Consider the following 16,809-nt stretch of genomic DNA (forward strand, 5'->3'; position numbering starts at 1 on the left):
GTGTTTGCGACATTTGTAACAGACAAATATGAGGAATATGACAAAACCTATTCCTGCAATTGGCATCAGTACCTTAAACAATAAATCTCTACCTAAATTTGCAAACCAGTGACGTACAGCGGAGAGACCATCAGTAAGTCTTTTCCATGCACTGTCAACCTCCAGTGGTTTGAGTTCCTTTTCCAAATTTGTAATGTTCCTTACATACCTTTGGATTCCCACACTTTTATCAGGTATGTAAGTGCAACAATGTTGCGCTTTCAACATTCTGCAGACTCCGCCCTCTTTCGCTAATAAAGTATCAAGGGCAAGTCGGTTCTGTAAAACCATTGATCTGATCGCAACCATTTCGGTATTGACCATCAGGAAACCTCCAGCAGTGTCGGTAGATAACCGAACTACAACTGTAGACAATTTGCAAATTTTGTGTGTGTTCAGAACCACTCCCACTGCAGGTATTATTGCACTAAAAATATCTCCTACAATCTCACCAGCAGTTTCTCCTTTAATGCGTACTAATTTGTTAGTTTCTTCAGCGCTTCCAGTGATTTTCCCCACATGGTATATCTTTGGGAAGACAATACCAAAATAGCAACTCCCGTACCAATGGTCGGGTAATTTGAAGTAAGCCTTGTTCCCACAAATAAAATAAATTCCAGGAAACACCGGCTCTGTCCCATCTTTGAAACCCCACCCTCCAATTACCTTGTAATTATGTTCGCATTCACTGGAACCAATGAAAACATTGTTATAATAACTAGTCATTTCCCTTTTTAGACAGAGCTTCCCTTTCTTTTCGAAATCAAGGAGCATAGCAGCATTAGCTCCCCCATTTGAGGTGCTCCCTATATTTTCTGCCCATTTAGGAACTTTATGGTTCCTGTCTTTGGCTTTCTTTTGGAAACTCTCTCTTCTTTTCTCTACCATGTCCAGAAACTCCCTTTCCTTTTCATGTAAGGAACAGGTCAGGTTATTTTTGTGTGCATCATCTATATTAATTTTTTCCTACAGTTAGAAAATAATCACTCATGAACTTAGCTACATCTCTAGTCGTCTGTACAGGGTTTAGGTTTCGTCGAACAGGAAGTTCAGAAAATGTTACGTCATAGTTTGAATAGTAATACTGTAAAGGTCCTCTTTTATAAAATAAACTAGCTAGTATACTACAGGAAATTCCATAGGTTAAGGGCAGGTGATGATAAGTCACACCTTCAGCTACTGAAGTAGGTAGCTTCATGCAGACATAACAGTCGTCTATTTCCATAGTTTCTACATAATGCAATAACAGGTTTGCGAAAACATTCAAATGCGTCTTGTTCTTAATCTTGTTAAAGTGTAATCCTTCCTCATCTGGTGCTTCTAAGTTTAATTGTCTTTGTTTTAGACTAAGTGGTTTGTCCAACGAGTCTACTCTTCGTGGTGTCTTCCTAGTATGTCAGTCTACAGTGTCGTCAGGTAAATTAATATTTGGGTACAAACTTGGGTTCTTGCTCATCATAGAATGAAGGGTAATAGTTAGTCCTATCCAGAGGATCAGTACTATAGCTACACTACATAAACATACTTGGCAGCATGTTTTACAACAACTTCGTCTCGGTCTTTCATTCACATTTGAATCAGACATTTTCGCTCAAAAGAAGCTTTCCAACCCCTCTTTGTAACTTTGCACAGGTAGCTTACACTGGGCAACTTCAGGTTGGTTTGTCTTCTTCGGCAGACTGGTCAGTAGTCTGTTCTTCGTCACTTTTGTCAGTTATTTCAAGATCCTCAAACTCCTCCAACAACAGGTATGTCCATTCAGGATCCTGGTACTTTTCGTTCTGTCTTTTTATTCGAGCACTTCTTCGCTTAGTGCTTTCTTCAGGTAGCTCTGGTTTACTGGAAGATTGTTTCCTTTGCTCAAGCTTCTCCTCTACAGTTTTCAGTCTTAGTCTCAGTCTTTTGATGTACCTTGGTTCTGTATTTTTCTTCTTGAGTCTTTTAACTGGCACTGTTGTTGGGCTTTCGTCTAATGCTCTTTTATTTTCGTTCAGTTGTGGCACTTCTGCTTCTGTCTCCTTTTCACTTTCTATCTGACTAGTCCCAGGTCTTATTTCAGTTTCTTCTGCCTGGTTGCTAAGCTGGCCTTGTTCAGGGGTATACTGAATTTGACTTTTTGATGTTTCGTTTCCTGTATCCTGAACACATTCGTCTATTTCTATCTGATCCTGTTCAAGCACTTCGAACCTTTGATTTTCTTCCGCTTGAACTTTCGCCCTAGTCTCTATCTGTCCCTTTTCAATCTCAGGAGTTCTTGGAGGTGTGTCGATAACCTGTTCTGTCCCTATCTGACCTTCCTCCTCATCAGATTTAACATGGATTTCTATGATCTGATTTTCTCCTATTCCTGTCTCTTCCTCACTATCCCACTCTCTGTCTGCATATGTCTGGCTTCTGGTTCTTATTGGATCAACAGTCAGGTCGATCACTGGGATCCATTCATTTTGACTGGTGCTCGGTTGTTCATCATCAGCTACTTCAGGACCCGCGTCTGGAGACCCCTCAGCTGCACAACCTTCAGCGTCAGTTCTCTCTTTTTCGGTTACCTTCTTCGTATGACTGGCATGGATCCACTTTGGTACTCCTGCACACTTCACCGCTGTCGTGGTCACCAGGATCACCTGTCTTGGCTTTCCCCACTTCGGTGCAAGGCAATTCGATCAAGTGTGTTTCTTGAGTACCACCCAATCACCTGGAATTAATTTATGGACTGGAGTTGCTGGACTGGCGACGGCGTCTTCCCCAATCTGGTGAGAGATAGAACGCACTTGGTCACCCAGTTGCTTGCAGTACTCAAGTACCAAATCATCAGAAATGCTTATCAGTTTGTGTCCTGGGACCCATGCTTGTCTCATTACTCTTCCCATCAGAATCTCATGGGGACTCAGGCCTGTATTTCGGTCTGGAATACTTCGGATTCCCAACAGGACAAGAGGTAGAGCCTCTATCCAGTTCATGCCAGTAGATTCACACATCTTTCCTAGTCTCGACTTTATAGTGCCATTCAGTTGTTCCACCACTCCAGAAGCCTCTGGACGATATGCACAGTGCAGTTTTTGTGTGATTTTGAATGCTTCACAGATCTGACCAATTATTTCATTCTGAAAATGCCCCCCTCTGTCTGATTCAATTGTGACTGGGACCCCGTACCTAGGTATTAGTTCTCGCAGTAACAACTTGGCTACAGTGATGGCATCATTCTTCTTGGCCGGGTAAGCCTCTACCCATTTTGAAAATAGGCAAACAATGACAAGGACATATCTCATTCCTCTACAAAGGGGTAACTGAATGAAGTCAATTTGTAATCTTGCAAACGGACCTCCTGATTTCCCAATTTTTCCTATCTCAACTACTGTTTTCTTCCCAGCATTGTATTGATGACATGACATGGCACCTCTGACAGAGGGACTCTGCTACCTTCCTGAACTTCGGATTGAACCATGTTTGCTTAAAAACACGAACCATGGCATCCCTACCAATGTGTGTATTTCCATGTATTAATCTGGCCATAGGAGCAAGCAAACTGTTAGGCAACACAGGCATACCATCAGGGCAAACTATAACACCATCCTCGCTTCTTGGTTGACAACCAAGCTTTCTCCATTTTCCCTTTTCCTTTGGTCCTGCTGCACCTTGCAACTCTCTCAATTCCTCCCGGGTGGGCACATCTTCAAACACCATAAGTTGGCAGCTGTTTCCATGCCCCCCAATTTTATATTGACTGACTGGAACCACATGCACATCCAGCGCCACTGGGGTTCCCTTTAACGAAAAAGAAGTGAGGGATGCCATAAAAGGCTTAGCCGCAGGGAAAGCCCCGGGACTAGACGGGTGCCAGGGGACTTGTTTAAACAGGAACCTGGGATATGGGCACCTTACCTTACATTGATATTCAATGCCATCTTGGGGGGAATGGAGGTGCCCGATACTTGGAGGGGAGCTGAGGTGGTTCCAATTTATAAAAAGGGATCCCCTCTGCTTCCCTCCAACTATCGACCTATTAGTCTTATCGACATATCCCAGAAACTCTTTGGTAGACTGATCTTGAATCGATTACAGGCCTGGATAGAAGCGATGGACATCCTGTCCCCCTACCAGGCAGGATTTAGGCAGGGTGTCTCGACCATAGACCAAATCTTCAGGTTAAACCTACTCTACTGGAGAACAGCTGTAATCGAGGGCGGCACTCTATATACCATCTTTGTAGACTTACGCGCCGCCTTCGATCTGGTGCCTAGAGCGAGGCTGTGGAGAGTCATGGAAGAGCTAAACGTCCCTGGGGATATTTTGGCAATCCTGATGAGACTTCACTGCAACAACTACGCCCGCGTAAGGTGTGGCAAAGGTGGCAAGTTAACCGAAAGGTTCCCCGTTCGCAGAGGGGTGAGACAGGGCTGCGTGCTTGCACCGACCCTGTTTTGCCTCTTTGTGAACGGGGCTGTTGCCCACCTAAACAGGATTGCCAATACCGATGCCCCAAAGTTGACAGGCAGCAGGGTGCCTGCAATCATGTTTGCAGATGACACCCTGCTGCTGTCCAAATCCCCCATGGGAATCCAACGCATTTTAGATGGCTTTCTAGAGTTTTGCTCCGAACGTGGATTGGAGATCAACCCACAAAAAACTAAATTTATGATCTTGAATCCTAACCCCCATAATCGAGCCCCACCCAGGCTAGGCACTGTCCAATTAGAACGCGTGCATAATATTGAATACCTGGGGATTATTCTAAACGAATATCTAACTTGGACGACCCACCAGACCAAAGTGACCATCAAACTGGCTCAGTTGGCGGGTGGCACGATGCGTCTGGCGAATAAATCTTCTTATCGCCCACTAACCCCAATTATTCATATTTACAAAACCCAAGCCCGGGCGGGTGTCACATACGGGGGTGAATTGTGGGGGCATTCCAAACTCCCAAAATTACAGGTAATCGAAAATAAATTCTTGAGACAGGTTGTCGCTCTACCTCAGAGTACCCCCCTACTTCCCCTCAGACTAGACCTGGGAATTCGATCAATAACAGAGGAGCTGGGACTCAAACCGCTAACTTTTTGGAGGCGCTTGTGGTGTAGCCCAGACCCTATAAGCTATAGAGAGGAATTACAGGAATTTCTAGAGCTAAGGAACGCTAAAAGAATTCCGTGGATGATTTATGTCAAGGCAATGCTAGAGGAGATGGGTTTCGCGGAACTATGGACGGATCCCTTAAACTTTTGTGTAAAGACTCCAAAGAAGTTACTCGTGAGAGCATATTATGAATTGATGCTCACAAAAGCCATTGATGCCACGAGAGAAGGATCCTTGACACACCTGTTCCTCAAAGCGAAAGACTCTTATCATCTCGAAAGTGCTCTAGATTCAATCTCCCCCACATTAACAAGAAAATTATTTTTACAGTGGAGGTATGGATGCCTCCCTCTAGCATCATTCACAGCGTCATGGCAATCCCGCTCCACCGCAGAACTCTGCCCAGTGTGTGCTCATCCGAAAGAAGATGATGCTCATGCCGTCTTCTTCTGCAAGGGCTACGAGAGGAGCAGGAAATACTGGCTAGTCCCGTTACTTAAGAACTTGGGCTTTAGATCTTTTCAACCTGCCTACAGAATCTTAAAGACAGATCTCTCTCCCATTGTGGTTTTTGCCCTTGCAAAATTTTTAACCTCCATGTGGTTCACTCGGAGTCGAGTGTTGAAAAGACTTGTATAACAGTACCCCTGAATTTCCTATTGCTTTTATTGCACCCTATGTTCTTCTTTTTAATATTTTCTTAACTATTGGATCACACTATGTTTAATCACTTTTATTGTGTACAAATACTATGCATCTTTTATGATCTGTGATCGAAATAAAGATTCTTTGAAATTGAAATATTGACTGACATTTGATGTCTTGCACAATGTTGGGCTAGCTGGTCAGCATATTTATTACCTACTGTCACATTGTCATTGCCCGATTTGTGAGCAGCACACTTGACCACTGCCAATTCTTTTGGTAAGTGGATTGCTTCCAGTAATTCCTGTACCACTTTTCCATTTCTGATAGGAGTACCTAAAGAAGTCAGGAACTCTCTTTGCAGCCACAATTGGCCGAAGTCTTGCACAACTCCGTAACCATACTGACTGTCAGTGTATACGGTTACTCTTTTGTTTTTCCCAATTTTACAGGCTCTTGCCAATGCAATCAATTCGGCTACTTGTGCAGACTTTATTCCAAATAGATAAGATGCTTCTATAGCGCGTGATACTGTGACTACAGCATAGGCAGCACTTAGGCCTCCATTCTCATGTCTCAAACATGAACCATCTACAAACAGCTCATAATCTTCTACAGGCAAGGGCATCTCTTTGATATCTGGACGTGGTTTGGTACTAAACTCAGTCAGGTCAATGCAGTCATGCTCGACCTCTCCCTTTGCTTCTGCAATTAATGAGTCTGGTAATAGAGTTGCTGGATTCAATATGTTTCATCGAGTAATGTTTACATTTGCAGCACCTACAAGAATCCTCTCATATTTAGTCAGCCGACTAGGGGTGAGATACTGGGTCTTAGTTCTGGTCAGTAAAATTACAACTGCGTGTGGAACATATACCGTTACAGGATGTCCCATAACGATGGATTCACTCTGTTCAAGACTCATGCAAGTTGCAGCTACTGCTTTCAGACATCCGGGTAATCCAGCAGCCACTGGATCCAGAGTAGCAGAAAAGTATGCTACTGGACGTCTAGTCAAACCATGCTCTTGGGTTAGGACTGACAATGCACAATTGTCTCTCGTATCACAAAACAGTGCAAATTCTTTCGAATAATCAGGCATTCCTAAAGCAGGGGCTGTACATAGGCATTCTCGCAATTTTGTGAATGCTGCCATGCTTTCTTCATCCCATCCTACAGGGTCTTTCGCTCCTTTCCTTGTCATTTTTATCAATGGCTTTGCTAGGACTGCAAATCCCACAATCCACTGTCTGCAGTATCCTACAACTCCAAGGAACATTCAGCTCTCTTTCTGAGTATTGGGTAAATGCATGTTTCGAATTATTCTAATTCTCTCTGAAGTAACTCTCCTGATACCTTTCTCTATCTGGTGCCCCAGATATTTTACTGAAGAGGTACAGAACTGGTTTGTCAGGTGATACTTTGTGTCCTCCTTCACCTAAGTGGTTCAGTAAGGCAATGGTGTCAACAACACAGTCTTTCTGACTTTTAGACGCCACCAAGAGGTCATCTATATATTGCACCAAAACTGATTTTCCAGGTAAGACTAAGGATTCAAGGCACTTTTTCAGAATCTGATTAAAGATTGAGGGGCTTTCTGTGTACCCCTGAGGGACGCGATTCCAAACGAACACGTGACTGTCGAATTCAAATGAGAAAAGAAATTTGCTGTCTGGATGCAATGGGATCGAGAAGAATGCATGACACAAGTCAATTACAGTAAACCACTCAGCATTCCAGGGGATCTGATATAGGATCACTGCTGGGTTTGGAACAATAGGACAGCAAGGAACAACAGTTTTGTTTACCTTTCGCAGGTCCTGCACTACCCTGTACTTACCACTAGGTTTCTTGATTCTAATTATGGGTGAGTTACATGGGCTACTCAACACTTCTTGTATAATATTGGCCTCTAGCAATCTCTTTATTTTGATGGCAACTCCTGCTTTCACTTCTGCACTCATTTTGTATGGCTTAGTATTTGGATAAACTGCATTTTCTTTAGGGCTATTTTTATCGGGTCAACATTTGCCATTAATCCTACATCCTTTCCAGTAAAGTCCCATACTTCTGGTTTCACCGTCTGTTGGAGTTCTTCAGGTAAGTCTTGTATTGTCAGTCGCTTAATTTCTGAGTCAGGTCTTATTAACATTAATTTGTATATTCCATCTTCGTCTGGGGTTTGAATTTCGACGCCCTTTGGTGTGCAAAAGATGGTACAGTTCATTTTACACAACAAATCACGTCCTAATAAGTTTACAGGACTGGTATCACAGACAGCAAATCTATGCATTTCTTTGAAATTCCCTATTGTAATCTCCATGGGTTCAGGAACTGGGGTACTAATCAATTGATTATATACACCTACTACTTGGATTGCTTCTCCCGAGAGGGGTAGGTTTGGAACATCTGCTGTTCTTACAGTAGAACGGGTAGCTCCAGTGTCCAACAGAAAGGTGACATCATTGCCTTCAACCTTTCCTTCAATGTACGGCCCTGACTGGTCTACCGGCAAGGAGGCGCCAAGTACACACTCCTTGTCCTCCCCCCTCAGGCACCGTCAGTAAGGTTCATCACAGAGGAAAGTGTCATTCAACAGAAATTGCGAAGTTGCTGCATTTCTATCCTCCTTTCCTCCCCAAATTTCTATGTCTTCACCCTGCTGTGCTTTTCCCTTAAAATTCGGTCTAGGTGCTCGGGGCAACTGACTCGATTTTACCTGTTTGCTGGGTCTTTCTTGGTTTCTCATTCTGCGTCTGTGGATTTAAATCAGTGGTTTGGGGGTTATTATTCTGCGCATATGGACACTCGTCTCTCCAATGCCCTATCTGTCCGCGCCCGTGACAGGGAAACTTCTTTTTGGCTTCTTCTCGACTCATTTTTACTCTGGGCTTCCCTCCACCCCCAGATCCTTGGTTTTGGGTATTACTATTTGTTTTTTTTAACTGCTTTTCTTGTTGCTCAGCTAACTTTTCTTGCGCCCACATGACTTTTTCTTTTAAGGCTTTTCGCTTTTCAGCCATCTCGTCTTCGCAGTACTTTGCGTACCGCAAAACTTCATCAATCTTTTTTGACTGCCAACAAATTTTATTGTCTTTGATCCATTGACAAATTTCAGGTCTTAAACTGTTTACAAACCTGTAAATGAAGTGGGTCATATCCTTCATTTCAATGTTATCTATGCCGCTGTACGTTTTGAACACCTGTAACAATCTTTCATAATAGGAATGCACAGTTTCGTCTCTATCCTGGGTAGTTCTATCTATTCGGGTCCAATCTGTCTCTTTTGCAGGCACTTTTCCCTTCAGATGCAATATTACCTGATTGTATTTTTTCATTACGTCATCAGAAGGAGCCCCTGTGAGCGGGTCGCTCGGGTATTCTTTACTAGGCCAATCAACAGCAATTTTACATTCTGTCCACAAATCTACGGGAACTACGATATCGAAAAACCCATCCAAGTCTTTCCACAGACATTTTTGGACTTTCATAAACCTCTCTACCTGTCTGTACCATTCTACAGGCTTTTCTCGCAATTTCGGGAAATCATTAGTAAAGGACACAATATCCTGTCTTGACCATGGAACGTGCACATATTTTCCACCTGGCACCTCTCGCATGGGATATAACTGTTCTGGTTTGTCAGCTTCTTTTAGAATATACTTAGAAGTCACCTGTTTTGACCTAACCTCCTCCTTTTTCTTTGCCCACCTGGCTTTCCACTTTTCTAGTTCTCCCCATTTCTCAACACGTTCAACAACTCTTTGATTTGTACCTTTTTTCCTGACACATTCATATTTTCCAGATCTTTGTCTGAGAACTCTGCTCTGTATGGTTTCTGTAATGGCTTTGATTTCGAAATATCTATTCCCATACTGGCTGCAGTGTCTGTTAATTTCTCATGGAACACTCTGGTATTACGGGTAAGACTCTTACAGATAAACAGCAGTTCTTCTTCAGAAAAGGTATTTAGTCTGTCTAACCCCACATTTCCAGCCATCAGTTCTTCCATTACTATTCTCAATTTGTAAATATCTAATGGTTTTGGCGAAGAATTTGGTTTCTCTAATTCTCGACTCCATCTCTCGATTTCTTCAGAAGTCACTACAGTGGCACGTTTAGTACCAGAAGCTGACTCAGTCTGCACTTCTCCTGAACTGAACGGAGTGTTCCTTCTCTGGGAACCCCTTTCCAGCTCTCTCACAGGCAAATCCATCAAGGAAATTACAGATTCGCATTCGCTTGCCTGATCATCTACAATTAAAGGCTCTTTTCTTGGCTGTACTATAGCTGGGGTAATAATCGGTGTCTTGGGACACCCCTGTTTATCCCCATACAAAGGAACGACTGGTCCAATAGTTACTGGGATGGTCAGGGCTTCAGGACTTGTATTTAGCTGGGAGATTTTCTGAATTAATTATGTTCTCTGTTTAATTAATGCCTCTTGCTCTCTCTCCTGTAATATTCTTTCCAGACTTACTTCAGGTATTATTTGTGGTGTCAGGGTTGGGGCCGTGGGATGCGTCATACTTGGTCCCTCACCATAATTAGGTTTCATGAACGGATTTCCTGTACTAAAAGGTCTCGGCATCTCCTGATAAGGAGATATTTGACAGCCGTCTCTTACATTTGCAGGTCTAGACCCTTCCGGGTAAGGAGGTCTCAGGCAAACATCCCCTACACTAGAGGATCGGGATCCTTCATTATAAGGAGGTGGATTTTTCATGAACAAATCATCCAGTAAATCGTCATCCGAATCCCCTCCGGTCATCAGATGCTTAGTCTTTTCGGTCCTTTTCCCTCCCATGGGATCTTCTAGGGCCATCATAGGGTACAGTCCCTCTACTATCATATTCTGCCTCCATTGTTTCATTTTCTTCTCTTGTGTTTCTTGTTTTAGTTTTGGATACCACTTTGTTAAACCTTTGTCCAGTCTAGGTTTGTCTCACTCAAAAGCCTCGATCTCCCACTCTTCTAAGGCTTCATAGTGCGTTAATCTGGGTCTGGGATGCAAATCATTCATTCGGGTTCTCAAATTAAATAAAATCCTGCCATTAAAGGTACCTTCTAACGGAAAAGCCAAAATTCCGTCATTTTTGGTATATTCCACCCAATTTTCCAACCATACACAAGAGTGGTACCCTTTATCAAACATCATGAAAGATGCGGGGGTATTAGGTGAAGGGATGACAACTCCTTCTCTAGTTTTGATCGGCTTGTCCTTTTTGAAATAATTCATCACTTTATTTACAAGTGACAATTTTCTCTTATTTCCGTACATTATACTGGTGTTATGACCTTCCCACTGATCGTTCTCAAACCCTAAATGTCTTGGATCAGGTCTAGTCTCTGGCCTATACGTTTGCCACATACAATTTCCTGAAAGCGACTTTGTTTACAAAATCACTTCCAATCCAAATGCGTCTTTTATTTTCGTGCAACCAGTAAACTGCACGATTTCAAATAACCTCGACCAATGGGTGCGCGGCCTTTTCGCGAGACAGGTTCTCACGCTTCGGCACTCACCCCTCCTTCACAATACTAGCTCCGCTACACACCCGCTGTCTCTACCAATCCCAGCGCGGCACAGAGTGACGTCAGAGCAGCTCGCAACTGACTCCCTCCCTCACAAGGTAACGGAAACTTTTATTTCTTTCTTAAAGTGCAAGTGCTTTATTTAATTTACAACGTAGAAACATTCGCCACTGTACTCGAGTGTCTGGACAGGAAAGATTTGTTTTACTGCAAGTAAACCTCTTCTGTCTACTTTTCAAATACTACGAGTAGATCTCTTCTGCCTACCCTTCACTCAAGCATCAGAGAACCTGTTACTTCTTTGACTCATCCACTTCTTTCCGGGATATATACTAAGTCTAAAGTTTCACTAGCGAACTCCTTTGCTAACAATCAAGCTTAGATGAACCTACTACTCCTCCCGTGTGACCCTTACTAGGTTATATCACAATAGAAGTTTTGTCAGCGAACTCTTTGCTATCATTTATTCAAACATACATTCAGAAAACCCTAATTAGTGCTTCCAGTTCTGCCTAACCTGCACCAACTTTCCTCAAGCCAATGACCTCAAAGCGAAGTGGATTCTCCTCACCACTCGCTATTCAATTCCCCGGGGATTCCAGACAACATATAACATTCACTAACGAGTTTGGTTAGAACATAAATCAATATAACAGCAAGAAAAACAGTTTAAAATATTTCATAATTTTCAAAGCAATAAAACATTTGCAAATGCGTTTAGCAGCAATTTTTTTTCACAATTAGCAGCAATAACTTTTTAGCAGCATCCAACCTACCTATCTATCTTAACTAGTCCTACCTAACTGTAACTAGTCCCTAAAACCATCCCCTGGCTACCAGAAAAATACTGATAGAGCGCGCAGGTCACCCGACCAACCAAATTTACCTTATACGTATCGGGCCCATAAACTTCAATTTATCATATACATAAATCAGGTATCCTTACGCTCTACTACCAGTATCCCAGCTTCCTTCCTATTTCATTTCCAGTGTACCCGACTTACCCTTCCACCGCTACGGGTACCTAAGGACCACAATGGATCAGGGAGCTAGCTGTAAAAGAAAGGCAGACACCAAATACTTATACTTTATATATTCTATTTGTACTTTTATAATAACCACAAACTCAAGAAGTTTTGAAAACCTTTATCTAAGTTTCTTCGATCTCGGAGAGCATGAGGTTTACAATGAACAAACAATCGATAACCAAAATCATAAAGAGCACATATCCATAAAGGAAATAGATCAAGCCAACCATTTGTGAGTCTACAGGAAGGTAAGAACAAGGAACATGCTAGGCAGCAGTTTCAGAATTTGGACTTAATATGGAGAGACTAAAGGATGGGGAAGAATGAAAAGCATACTAGAGTTTCACAGGGAAATATTTCCCCATAAAGAGGAACTATAGGTAAAGTGAAAATATATAATACTATTAAACCGGTGCAATTACTTGAATCAACTAAGTGATGGGTAAAGACAAGGAACAATTATGTATCATGAACTGAAAAGGAATGAACTTAAAGGATGGGTACGAAAATGGAAAATGCTAGAATAACGACAACTTTATATATGACTTGTTCATTTAGAGATGCGAAAAAGCATGGAAAATCAATTTTGCAAGAGTATGACTTTATTAAAGCAAAAGAAAGGAAAATATAGAAGGTGCAGAGTAGATTTTTCAGCACTATATTTACCTAAAGTGGTGTGAAGACCAACCCTGGCCACGGGTCAGTTAAGGACGGGAGGAACCCCAAGGAAGGACAGTCACCCGTAGGACAGCAGGTGCAGAATGGACACCCCAGGACGGGACAGGAAACCCAGATTAGGATCAGGACAGGACCACCAAGGCACGACCAGCACCCGCAGTTCAGAAGCAACGCCTGCGCTCCACCCTCTCTGCAGCTATCAGTCAGAACCCCGATTGGGTTATCGAACTCCCCAGAAAAGTGCTCCGCCAGCACTTAAGGTTTCTTAACAAAACCCTTGAATCTATGGAAAATTCGGACAGAGTGCTCCGCAGCCCTCTGTATCAAGTCACCTATTGAGTGCGCTGGGTCAGTGAAAGGTCAGCTATTCGGACAAGTCGGACAATTTCTCTAGCTAACCCTAGGCTAGTTATACTGTTTTCGGGTCAGTGTACCACCCCCCAAATGTTGCAATTGTCAGAATCCCCAATTCCGATTGGTCCACAAGTAGGATAGGTCAACACACCAACCACATTTCACCTTTACAAGACTACATTAGCATACTCTGGGACCGCCTATTGAATTTGGGGTTCCCATGAGATATTCTACAGAATGCAATGGAATATATACAAATGTAGCTTTTGCAGTACAGTTCGGCTTCGTTCAGCTGGGTCGCAGGTCACTCTCTCAGGAGCATCTTAGCTGTGGCTGCCAGCTGGCTGAGTTCCACTGTTCAAGGTTTTCTTCCCTCTGCCAGGGTGACATGCGCAATAGGGACTTCTAAGATGGGGTTTTCTTCCCTCCCAGGCCCATGCATTACAATACATGAAAAGTAAGCGAGAACAAATTAGAAATACAAGAAAAAATTAATACACTGTATACCATGGATAGCTACTCTATACCCCTTATTTTATAATAACTATAGCATTAGGATTAGAGGCATACAAACGGTAGCGCAAAAGCAGCAGCGCAAGCATCGGCATGTGAGAACCCAAAGCAGCCATCTTAATGATAGTGCGCAAGTGCAAAAGATTCCCACCAGAACTGCGAGTACGTCACATCACGTGATTGTGACCAACGCATGCGCAGAGGAAAACCCCGCAAAGCAGCGGCCATTTTTAATGACAAGCGTTGTTAACGTTAATACACACATAAGCAAGCATCTCTCGGATACCCCAAATGTCAGAATAAAAGGGAAATTAGTAAGACAAACAGGTTGAGTTAATATATTATTGTTATTCGAGGTTCATGAGTACGAGCGAGTTGCATAATGTGCGAATTCTTGCTCCATCACCTCCTCGTGCCATGTTTGCCTGAAAACGTCTGTTTTGTAGTTTTAAAAACTCTGACTTCTGCTGCAAGCGCTGCATTTGCCACGAGCCCATTCTTAAGCATCACCACTGTCACTGCACATAATCCTTACCTGTGTGTATGAAAGAACCTCTGTCCCTCTGGTAGTAATATTTACCCCAATCATCTGTTCTATGCATTGTTCTGTAAATGCGCATGTTCTCTTTTATTACATTAAAGCCCTCGTAATGCACTGGGTAGCTAGTCCTACTAGTAACCACATTAATGACCGAGCAATAGCTCCAACAGAGTGAAAGTTCACAACATAACATGATGACCTCATTGATGAGCTCTCAATACTAATGCTGATGGCACATCACTCAAGTCTGTCTGCCTAGAACCTCTAGCCTTCCGACTACCAGCATAATGGATACCTAGCTCCAGAGCTACCTTCAATGTAACCTTCAATTTCATTCCTTCTTCAGAGCTGTCATTGAGTAATGCCCTTGTGTTTTTTTCCTGACATAAGCCAAGCAGACAGGGTCTCCTCACCCTTAAAATCAACTTCAGACCTGAAATGAATGTATTGTAAGTAAATGACAAGGTGCTGGTTGAGGACACGCAAAATCTTATGTAGAGATGGCCTGAATCCTATGCAGAGGGGGCGGGTCAACACATTTGCCATAATACATGGCAGAAACCCAACGATGAGCGGGGCGGACACTAAGGCCACGACAACAAGTTGCAGGTAGTAGATATGCACAGGTGGAGGGGTGACATAGGGAGGGCATAGAATGGCACTGGAGGGAAAAATGGTTCTGGCAGTGAGAAGCCGGGCATAACACAGGGACCCCAGCTGCAGGGGCCCCCCTCAGCACAGTACTCAGGTCTGAGCGCTCCAGATAAAATCCGGAGCGGGGCCCCTCTGTGTACATTGCAAGGGGGGTCCTTAAACCTTCGTTACGCCACTGGTGAGGAGCATTGCGTGCGCCGTCCCTGAAAGACAGAAAGCCCACTTGGGTCTAGGTTGTGAGTCCTGGCTCCTGTTGCAGCTGAAGCCACAGTCAAGTTTATTGTCTAGAATGTCTAGCTATTAAAATCGGCTCCTGTGTTTCTCCACCCAGTAGAACCAGGTGTAACAATATCTGGACTTTTCAGATTGAGCAGAGTGGAATTCCACATGGGAATTCCGCAATGCTAACTCTTAATAAGATCCTAAATAATAAAGATCTCTAAAGTCTCCAACCTCTACTGTAATACAGTAAATACTTCAATGCATCAGGTAGGGCTTCGGGCACTAATGTATCACTCAAATCAAAGCTTTAAACAGATTATGGACATGCAGACATTTTTCTCCAAACTTCAGCTTATGAGTTCTGCAAGTACACACATTTTCATTGTGGATACACACTTTCAATGTCGGTATACATATTATTTCAAAAGAACACAAGCTTCTAATTAATCCTCTGGGTTGCACACACGCGAGCTACTAACAGGTAGATGGAGAGCTACCAGTAGCCCATGAGCTAGTTGTTGAAGAAGCTTACTCTATATTGAGGTGTAAAGTACTCTCAGTTTTGGTAAACTTTGAGGGCACTACTTGTTGTTAGGCTACGGGCTGTGAAATTCTCAGTATTTCTTATTCTTCAGGAGCAGCAAGCTCTACAAACTTTGAGCAATGTATTTTATTCGTTCTGTTTTTATTACCACATAGTTGAAACATGCTAATTCAAATTTGGGTGTAGAAGTGTATTTTCAGGCATTTAAGTGACTTAAAAAAATATTGTAGTTGATTTATTTTTGAGTTTTGTATCGCCTCAGAATGCAGTTCATTTGGTCACTTCAGACTACCAGGCATACAACTGAACATGTTGATGGAACTTATACGTCAGTGGCTACATGTTACGTAGGCAGTTAGCATGAATGAATTATTTGGATAAAACTAAAAAGCTGCACTATAAACATATGGTAGGATTTAGATCTTGGCGGACGGATTACTCCATCACAACGGTGACGGATAGTCCGTCTGCCGAAATATAAATCTCATAGGATAAAATGGGATATATATTTCGGCAGGTGGGTTATCCATCACCGGTGTGACTCAGTAGCCCGTCCGCCAAGATCTAAATCAGGCCCTTAATCTATAAGTGATTTTACGTGCTATACCTCGAGCGACACGATCTACCATGCAGTTGCTATCACTGTCTTTAGTTCACCTCTGTTCTGGATCCTCTATTGTGTCGCAAAGGTCAGGCCTGGTGCCCACTTTATAATGAACAAAAAGATTAAAATTAAAATCCATGTCAAGTATTTCACATCACATACCGCCAAGGGCCAATAGAGGTTCTAGAGGGGCCCCTTAGAAGGAAGTACCTGTTCATGAATATCGACGGATATAGTAGAAGAAAAATTTCAGATCTTATTAAATGTTGGGCTCAGAGATCCTTCAAACTTCACACAGAGCCCTACTGAAACATAAACTGCATGGCTCTAATTACAAGTCACCAGTGGCATAGGCTGGATAATTGCTTACACCTGCCAC

Source organism: Lissotriton helveticus, chromosome 3_2, assembly GCF_964261635.1.
Source record: "Lissotriton helveticus chromosome 3_2, aLisHel1.1, whole genome shotgun sequence".
NCBI classification, from domain to species: domain Eukaryota; kingdom Metazoa; phylum Chordata; class Amphibia; order Caudata; family Salamandridae; genus Lissotriton; species Lissotriton helveticus.